Source organism: Antechinus flavipes, chromosome 1 (genome assembly GCF_016432865.1).
Source record: "Antechinus flavipes isolate AdamAnt ecotype Samford, QLD, Australia chromosome 1, AdamAnt_v2, whole genome shotgun sequence".
Classification (NCBI taxonomy): domain Eukaryota; kingdom Metazoa; phylum Chordata; class Mammalia; order Dasyuromorphia; family Dasyuridae; genus Antechinus; species Antechinus flavipes.
Genome location: NC_067398.1, coordinates 237012233 through 237022379, shown reverse-complemented (window position 1 = coordinate 237022379; position 10147 = coordinate 237012233).

Here is a 10147-nt window from a genome sequence, read left to right as displayed (position 1 = left end):
GTCTTTTGTTTTATAAAGAGGCTAAGTGATAGAATAACAAATATTTATGTGTTTAAATGAGTCTGATATCTGCACATCCATTTCCTTCTAGAATCAAATGATCCTAGCATTGGAGAAAGAAGATAGGAGTCTTTTTTTTTTTTTTTTTTTGGCCAGATTCTCAAATAAATAGCTCTTTAAAGTTATGTTTATGTATTCTGAAATATTTCACTTTTGACTATCCCACTAGACTTAATGAAATTTCTCCCTTTTCTAAATTTTCAACTTTTTACAGGGAATGAGAAAAGTAGAATATAATTCTATAAACCAGCAAACTCCTTTTGTTTCAGACCTTAGAAAATCCCAGATTGTCAGTATACAAATATTAGATTCTATAAATATTAGTGAAATGATCATTTTTTGAAAGTCTTTTTAATATGACTGACAATTAAAAGATATTTCATAATTGACACTGACCAGTCTACTCAGTTCATACTGATATATGATTCAGTCAATAAGAATTCCACATTGTAGTTTCTATCCTCTTTTCATCAGAATGAATTTGCACTTTGTGGAAAATGAGGGCCCAGTTTAACCTGCACGCAGTTTGCAATGATGACCTGATGCATTCTTACAACATTCTGTTCTGAGCAAAATGACAGCACATCAATCAAATTGGACAGATCCTCCAAATGAAGCAGTGGTTACTATTTTGAGATTTAGCAGAGTTTTGGCCATATTCCTCTGAAATCCAGACTTTTTTTCTCCACAAGAAGTAATTAACTGCTCAAAGCAAGAGAGTAATCTTTTCCTTGCATTATTAATAAGCCTGATATGAGTCAGCTGTGTCATGTAGCAGCCAAAAAAGTCAATGAGATCTTGGACTACATTAAGAGGGGCAGGCATAACTTCCAGGAATAGGGAGGAGATAATCCCACTGTACTCTACCATCATCACACTTTCTCTGGAAGATCATGTTTGCTTTTGGGCACTGTGATTTAAAGAAGATGTTGATAAATTGAAGACTATATAAGAGAGCAAAGTGTTGTAGGGTCTTGAAAGTACTGGCTAGATTTATACTGAAGAGAGGATAGGGTGGGGGAAAAGGGAGTGACAGCTGTCTTTACCACATTTAAAGGGCAGTCACATGGAAAAGGGATTAGACTTACTCTTTATGGTCCCAGAGAGCAAAGTCAGGAGCTAAGGGTGAAAGCTGTAAACAGAAAATAGGCAAATAAAAGTTAGATGTCTGAGGAAAAACTTCCTAATAGAACTGCAAAAGCAGAAAATGACTTGCCTCAAAAGGTGGGAGATCTTCAGACACAGGCTGGATAACCATTTGTCTGGTATAGTGAAAATTCCTTTCATGTAGGAGTTGAACTAGTTTGCTGCTGAAATCTCTTCCAACTCTCAAAATCTGTGATGTCTCTAACTCTATCACCTTCTCACTTTGCCTGTCACTCTATCACTCTGCTCTGTCTTTGTCTTTCTAGAGAGAAGTCTACAAGATTTAGGGAATTCTGGTTTCTAGATGGCAAAGTGGAGAAAACACTGGACCTGGAATCATGAAAACCTCAGTCCAAATCCAGACTAGTCACTTACTAGCTATGTGATTTTATTTTTATTTTTTTCATTGTTGTCTCTTTTTAAACATTTTTAAAACTTTAATTTAATTTTTTAATTATAGATTTTTATTTACAAGATATTTGCACGGGTAATTTTTCAGCACCGACAACTGCAAAACCTTTTGTTCCACTTTTTCCCCTCCTTCCCACCCCTTCCCCCATATGGCAGGTAGACCAATATATGTTAAATATAGTAAAGCTATGTTAAATACAACATGTCCATACAGTTATTTTTCTGCACAAGAAGAATCAGACTTTGAAATAAAGTACAATTAACCTGTGAAGGAAATCAAAAATGTACGCAGACAAAAATAGAGGGATTGGGAATTCTATGTAGTGGTTCATAGTCATTTCCCAGAGTTCTTTCGCTGGGTATAGCTGGTTCAATTTATTACTGTTCTATTGGAACTGATTTGGCTCATCTCATTGCTGGAGATGACCACGTCCATCAGAATTGATCTTCACATAGTATTGTTGTTGAAGTATATAATGATCTCCTGGCCCTGCTCATTTCACTCAGCGTCAGTTCATGTAAGTCTCTCCAGGCCTTTCTGAAATCATCCTGCTGGTCATTTCTTACAGAACAATAATATCCATAGTATATGAATTTATTCAGCCATTCTCCAATTTATGGGCATCCACTCAGTTTCCAGTTTCTGGCTACTACTAACTGCCACAAACATTCTTGCACATACAGATCCCTTTCCCTTCTTTAAGATCTCTTTGGGATATAAGCCCAGTAGTAACTGCTGGATCAAAGGATATGCACAGTTTGATAACTTTTTGAGCATAATTCCAAATCTCTCTCCAGAATGGCTGGATGTATTCACAATTCCACCAACAATGTAACAGTGTCCCAGTTTTCCCACATCCCCTCCAACATTCTATATTATCTTTCTCTGTCATTCTAGCCAATCTGACAGGTGTGTAGGGGTATTAATTTGCATTTCTCTGATTAATAATGATTTGGAGCATCTTTTCATATGCCTAGAAATATTTTCAATTTCTTCATCTGAGAATTGACTGTTCATATCCTTTGACCATTTATCAATTGGAGAATGGCTTGATTTCTTGTAAATTAGAGTCAGTTCTCTATATATTTTGGAAATGAGGCCTCTATCAGAACCTTTGACTGTAAAAATGTTTTCCCAGTTTATTGCTTCCCTTCTAATCTTGGTTGCATTAGTTTTGTTTGTACAAAAGCTTTTCAATTTGATATAATCAAAATTTTCGATTTTGTGATCAATAATGATCTCTGTTCTTCTTTGGTCACAAATTCCTTCCTCCTTCACAGGTCTGAGAAGTAAACTAGCCTATAATCTTCTAATTTATTCATAATGTCATTCTTTATGCCTAGATCATGAACCCATTTTGACCTTATCTTGGTATATGGTGTTAAGTGTGGGTCAATGCTTAGTTTCTGCCATACTAATTTCCAGTTTTCCCAGCAGTTTTTGCCAAACAATGAATTCTTATCCCAAAAGCTGAGGTCTTTGGGTTTGTCAAACACTAGATTATTAAAGTTATTGACTGTATTGTCCTTTGAACCTAACCTGTTCCACAATCAACTAGTCTATTTCAATACCAAATGGTTTTGGTGACTGCTGCTTTATAATATAATTTTAAATCTGGTACAGCTAGGCCTCTTTCATTTGCTTTTTTTTTTCATTAGTTCCCTTGAAAGTCTTGACCTTTTGTTCTTCCAGATGAATTTTGTTGTTATTTTTTCTAGGTCATTAAAATAGCTTTTTGGGAGTCTGATTGGTATAGCACTAAATAAATAGATTAGTTTAGGTAATATTGTCATCTTTATTATATTTGTTCACTCTATCCAAGAACACTTAATATTTTTCCAATTAGTTAGACCTGACTTTATTTGTGTGGAAAGAGTTTTGTAGTTTTGCTCGTATAGTTCCTGATTTTCCCTTGGCAGATAGATTCCCAAATATTTTATACTATCAGTAGTTACTTTAAATGGAATTTCTCTTTGTAACTCTTAACTGTTGGATTTTGTTAGTGATATATAAGAATGCTGATGATTTATGTGGGTTTATTTTGTATCCTGCAATTTTGCTAAAGTTGTAGATTATTTCTAAAAGCTTTTTAGTAGAATCTTTGGGGTTCTCTACCATCATATCATCTGCAAAGAGTGATCATTTGGTTTCCTCATTACCTACTCTAATTCCTTTTATCTCTTTCTACACTCTTATTGTCAAAGCTAGCATTTCTAATACAATATTGAATAGTAATGGGATAGTGGGCAATCTTCTTTTATTCCTGATCTTATTGGGAATGGTTCCAGTTTATCGCTATTACATATGATGCTTACTGATGGTTTTAAATAGATGCTACTGATTATTTTAAGGAAAAGTCCATTTATTCTTATTCTCTCAAGTGTTTTTAATAGGAATGGATGTTGGATTTTATCAAATGCTTTTTCTACATCTATTGAGATATGATATTGAGATCATATTGAGATATGATATATGGTTTTTGTTAATTTGGTTATTGATATAGTCAATTATACTAATAATTTTCCTAATATTGAACCAGCCCTGCATTCCTGGTATAAATCCTACTTGGTCATGGTGTATTATCCTGAGGATGATTTTCTGTAATCTTTTTGCTAATATTTTATTTAAGATTTTAGCATCAATATTAATGAGGGAGATTGGTCTAAAATTTTCTTTCTCTGTTTTCATCCTACCTGGTTTAGGTATCAGTACCATGTCTGTGTCATAAAAGGAATTTGGTAGGACTTCTTCATTCCCTATTTTTTCAAATAGTTTATATAGCATTGGAGTTAATTGTCCTTTAAATGTTTGATAGAATTCACATGTAAATCCATTTGGTCCTGGGGATTTCTTCTTAGGGAGTTGATTAATAGCTTGTTCTATTTCTTTTTCTGAAATGGGACTATTTAAGCAATTTACTTCTTCCTCTATTAATCTGGGAAGCCCATATTTTTGAAGGTAGCCATCTATTTCACTTAGGTTATCAGATTTATTGGCATAAAGTTGAGCAAAGTAACTCTTTATTGCTCTAATTTCCTCTTCATTGGTGGAAAGTTCTCCCTTTTCATTTTTAAGACTAACAATTTGATTTTCCTCTTTCCTTTTTCTAATCAGATTTACCAAAGGTTTATCTATTTTATTGTTTTTTTCTAGCTATGTGATTTTAGACAATTTATTTCATCTGCCTCAGTTTCTTCAACTGGGAAATAGTGATAATAATAGCACCAATCCAAGAGGATTGTAATTAGGATTAGGTGAGATACTATTTTTAAAATGCTTAGTACAATACCTGGTATATAATAGGTACCTAATAAATGCTTATTTCCTTCCTTTCTTTTCCCATTTGATGTCTGATCTAAACATCCTCCATGAGGGGCAAACACTTTGGGCAAGTTTTTCCCCTTACTTTATGGTTGGTATTTATTAATATTTACTCAACTGCCTTCTTTGGTATCAATAAATTCTTAATTTTTTTCAACCATTTTATAATTCATTTTCTTTCCTACTTCTTGAGATTTGATCCCTTAATGCCTACAAGTAGATATCCATAATATGGAGCTTTTATATGTGTCCTTGTTTTAACTTATCTATTCCTATCTTTTAAAAAAATTTAGTATCATTTCTACTTCTTCATGCAATACATATGAAATTGTGAAGCCCTTTAAATAAAGTCAGAGTCTAAATGTAAATGGAACCATTTATATTATCAGTGGAGGAGTTTGCTATAGACATTTTTGTGAATTCAAAACTCAATAAAAATTCTGAAGCTAGCTAAATTAATTTACATATTTAATATAATATCAGTCATTTTATAGAGCCATAAAAAAATAACAAAAATCACTTGGAAAGAAATGCACATGTATTTATTAAACACTCTTAGCCTTCATCTTACCACGAAGTATCCCATTTCCATGTTCACAAACTCTGAAACGTCTTTTCCTGATCATACTCTTTTATAATAATTTCTTCTCATTGGCCTCTTCTTCATCCTCAGTATGACCTATAATCACTCTCCCCACTGACTCTTTCAGACTATCACTTCATACACTGGCAATATTCTCCTTCCTTCACTTTTTGGTGAACAAATTCAATTCTACAAGATCCTCTTGTCTTGAGTCAATTGAACAATTGTAGTATTGCTGATTTTGCCATATTAAACTCTATTAATTACTTTCATTTGCTGCTAAATAAAGCCAGGAAAAAAATCACATGAAACTGTCAAATTGATCTTCGTAATTCTAATCATGCTACTCTTCCCTGGGACATTCAATCAACTCCAGTTTCTCCCTATTACTTTCAGAAGCACATTTAACATCTTTTTTGTCTTTTAGAGCTCTTTATAGCTTCACTTTGCTGAATGTTGCCAAACTTTTTCTAAACTTCTTTATCCTTTGTTGCTTTTTGCTATTTTATGAAATGATATTGTTTATAACCTTCTACTATCTCCCACTGTAAGACTTTACAAATAAGTTTATTTTATGAATTGGTGTTGCCTGTGGTTGCTATTTCTCTCCATTTGGTAAGGAGATTAAATGTTTGCTGTCTTGAGTCAGTTTTCTAAGTTTTTTTGCTTTTTTCATTGTGGTGAATCATTTATATCATTAAATGATTTTAAGAAATGGTAATAACATATGTAAATGTTTGTTCTTTTATCCATTTCTCATTTATTAAGTATCCACAACTTGTTTAAATAAGTCAAATTGGAGTTGCCTCAACGGGGCACTAGTATCTTTTAATTTTTGTGTTTCCTAATTTGCTATTGATTTTGATATTTACTACTTATTGATGTTTGATGTTTAATAAAACTTTACAAACTAACTGATTCCAAAATAAGATCCATGTTATCAGCTAATTATTTACTGTAAAAAAACTAATTAATTATATTTTAATTAATTAATTTTCATTTTATATAATGTGGTTCTATGTTTGTTTCCTTCTATATAACTTTTTTTAAAAAAGAGCTGGGGAAAATGATATCTGGATCTGAGGTTTCTTTGTAGTCTACAAACCTTTGCCCCGTCTTTTCTTTTCATTCTTGAACCATGCTTTCTGACACATTTTTAAAAATTGTTTCCTATACCTACCTGAGCACATTAGTTTGATTTGAAGAATTTTATCAACTTAATTCCTGAATTTTTCTATGTCTATAACCTCTGTCCATAAACTTCATTCATCATGAGGATCTTTGAAAATACTTATCAACACCATTACAATTTGAATTGTCAAAATTGTCTAGTGAATAGAGCATGGTATAGATGCATGGTACAACCAAATCTAATAGCTGAGTTAGTGTTTAGAGTTATTTTAAAAAATTGTGTAATTCTTAGTACTATTTTCCCCCTTCTTCACCATACTGCAGAAATAAGAAAGGGACACATCAGAATGAGGTTTGTTTTAGTTTTTCTTTGTTTTTTTTTTCCTGTTGGAGGTAGCCCTAACAACCAGCACAGTCTTAGTTCAAATCAAGTGTTGGGATAGAATAAGTTATCCATAGGTCATTGAACAGTTTACACAAGTGGTTTATTATGCCTTAACACAGCAAATATATGCAACAAAAATATAGTGTCACTAAGCTTCTCTGGTCACAGCATCCCTAATTTCCAAATCAAAGCAGAAAATGGTGAAGAAAATGGTGATTCACATGGTTTTCAAAAATCCAGATAATCAGAGGGCCCCAATTGTATGTCTTTTTAAACCCTTAGATGACCAGAAAACTTCTCTAAGGAATCAGGGACCAATTAGATCCTAGAACTGCTTTTTCTCTTAAAGGAATTTAGAAAGTTGTAGAAATAAAGGAGGGAGTGGTAATCCTAACCCATGTTGTAGTGAAATATTGGTCAGTATTAGTCCTATCACAGTTTTCATGGCCAATGTATTTATTACCAAGTGATCAGCTTATTGCCTAGGTAAATCATCAGAAAGTAAATATCTATTTCCAGGACTATAGTTAAAGCCAAAAAGATGCTTAACCTACAACCCATGAACTTCTTTTTAAAAATATTTTGATAGAAAGGCTTGGAGAGACTTACTTGAACTGATGCCGAATGAGTAGAACCAAGAGAACAGCAACAGTGTTATATGATGATCAACTTTTCAACAACGAGGTGATTCAGCCCAATTCCAATGGATTTGTGATGAGAGAGTCATCTGCACCTAGAAAAAGGGCTGTGGGAACTGAGGGTAAATCACAACATAGTATTTTCACCTTTTTGTTGTTGTTTGCTTGCTTGTTTTTTTCTTTCTCATTTTTTCCCATTTTGATCTGATTTTTCTTGTGTAGCATGATAATTGTGAAGACACACACACACATACATACACACACATATATAGGAGAATTGCACATGTTTAACATATATTGTCCTCTGGGGGAGGAGGTAAGGGGAAGGACGGGAGAAAGATTTGGAATAAAGGTTTTGCAGGGATGAGTGTTGAGGACTATCTTTGCAAATGTTATGAAAATGAAGAGCTATTATTTAAAAAATAGAAAAAATATTTTGATAACTATATTTTAGTACAATCCAATATATTTTATTTTATGCATTTACACACATTATTATGAAAAGAGGCTCTGTATGCTCCACCAGATGGCAAAAATCACTGTTCTAAACCCTTCCAGACTGGGAAAGTCTACCAGAGTATGTGTTCTACTGATGTCATCATTGAAGTCCAGGTTATCTCCAGGCTGAAAGAAGACATCCTTGGAGGGCTTTGTGAAAGGGCAAAGATTGAATGACTTAATTCCTGCTCTGAAGGAATTTTTAGATTAGTAACTAGTTACTAATACTAATTTAGGTTAGAATATGCTATATACACATAAATAACAAGGTAATATCTGTGCCCTATCTATCTATGCTTTGGGATAAGCAGAGTGAAGGAGAATGAGTATGACAGAGAAGGCCAATAGATGAAAATTTTAAAGGGAACTGAGTTTTGATATGGGAAAATGTCATTTTAATTACTGCTAAATGCAATATGTTTTTTAAGAGACCTTGATGACATGCTGTGGAACAAAACAAGTGTTAGGGATTTTGTTAAGTAGGATGAGGACTTGCATTACAAGTTTCGACTGAATGATACAGGTATAGATTAATGTAAGAATATCAATACTACTTCAAAGGGGTGGAGCCAAGGGGTTAGTGACAATTATGTTGTATTGTTTGTTTTTCATTTTGAAGAGAACTAATAATATCACAGGGTGATATCTTGACTTTGCACCTAAATTGGATTTAAATAAGGCAGAGTTGCACAAAGTCATCAGCCTCAGTGTCTTTTCCAATCATCAAAGTTCACTTAACTTATCCATGTGTTTGAAGCCTGTTGGTTACCTTAAATCTGATTTAACATATCTGCTAGATGGTTTTGCTGGGGTGTGAACACTATGCAAGCTACAGCTTCTTGGAGCCACAGGTTGATTAATTGGTCATTTGTTGTCCTTTGTTCTTGAAAAAGACCAAAATGATATCATTATGTCAGAGTAATTTAGAGTGTGTACAACAATGGCTGATTGAATCAATACAAGCTCAATAAGCTCTATCACAGATTGGGCACAAGTAATTCATGCGAACATTTGAGATGGATTCTCCACATTTGTATGAACTATTATTATAACTATAATTACAAAATACAATATGACTTTGTCTACATCCTTATCATAGGTCATTTATGGAGTGAGAATTGTCTTGCCTCCTCTTTCTGTTATATACTATAAAACTTACTGAGATACCATTGATATTCATCATGTGACAAATAGTAATATTACCAAGATGATAGTTTTTTTAAAAAATTTATTTTATGTTTCTTACTAGACAATAAGAACCTGAATTTAAATAAATTGCTTATTACCATTAAATCTGAGGATATAATGATTAGGAAAATACATGCTAGAGTTCAAGACAAGCATTAGTTTAGCAGTCTAGCAGCATTCATTATAAATCCATCTCTGACCTTGTGTACTGGGGGAGAAAAGTGATCTTTGTTAAATATAACAGGGCAACAAAAAGCTTTGCAATATTTTATTTAAGTCATAGAATGATTCTGAGAACCTGTTAATGGATAGGTGTCCTGTTTACCTTATCTATTTGTGTTTCAGGGAGTGTCAAAGTGCTGGGGTATTTAACAGTAAGTCCTGGGAAAATTAATAAGATGAGGAGGCCTTTTGGTTGCATTCCATAAAGGATGATCTTTTTTTCTTGCTACAGGCATGAGGTTTCTGGCTGTGTTCCAGTATTACTCAGCTCTTGTCTAGATGTTCTATGAATCAATAACAACCAAAACAGTGTAAATCAGAATTACAATAGCAAGATGCAAGTATAGGCATTCAGAAGCCAGAAATGATCTTTCCTGTTATGGTGGCCTGTTAGGTCAGTTGTTTCTGCCATTAATACCAAAGTTATGACCTCATTAACACAACCTATACTTCCGAGATGGCTGATTACCTTTCCCCTACTCATCCCTACTCCTTCCTGGACACTGACTGTTTCCCCTAACCTAGCCCAAGCACCCCACATATGTGTGTTCCGATTATAGAGA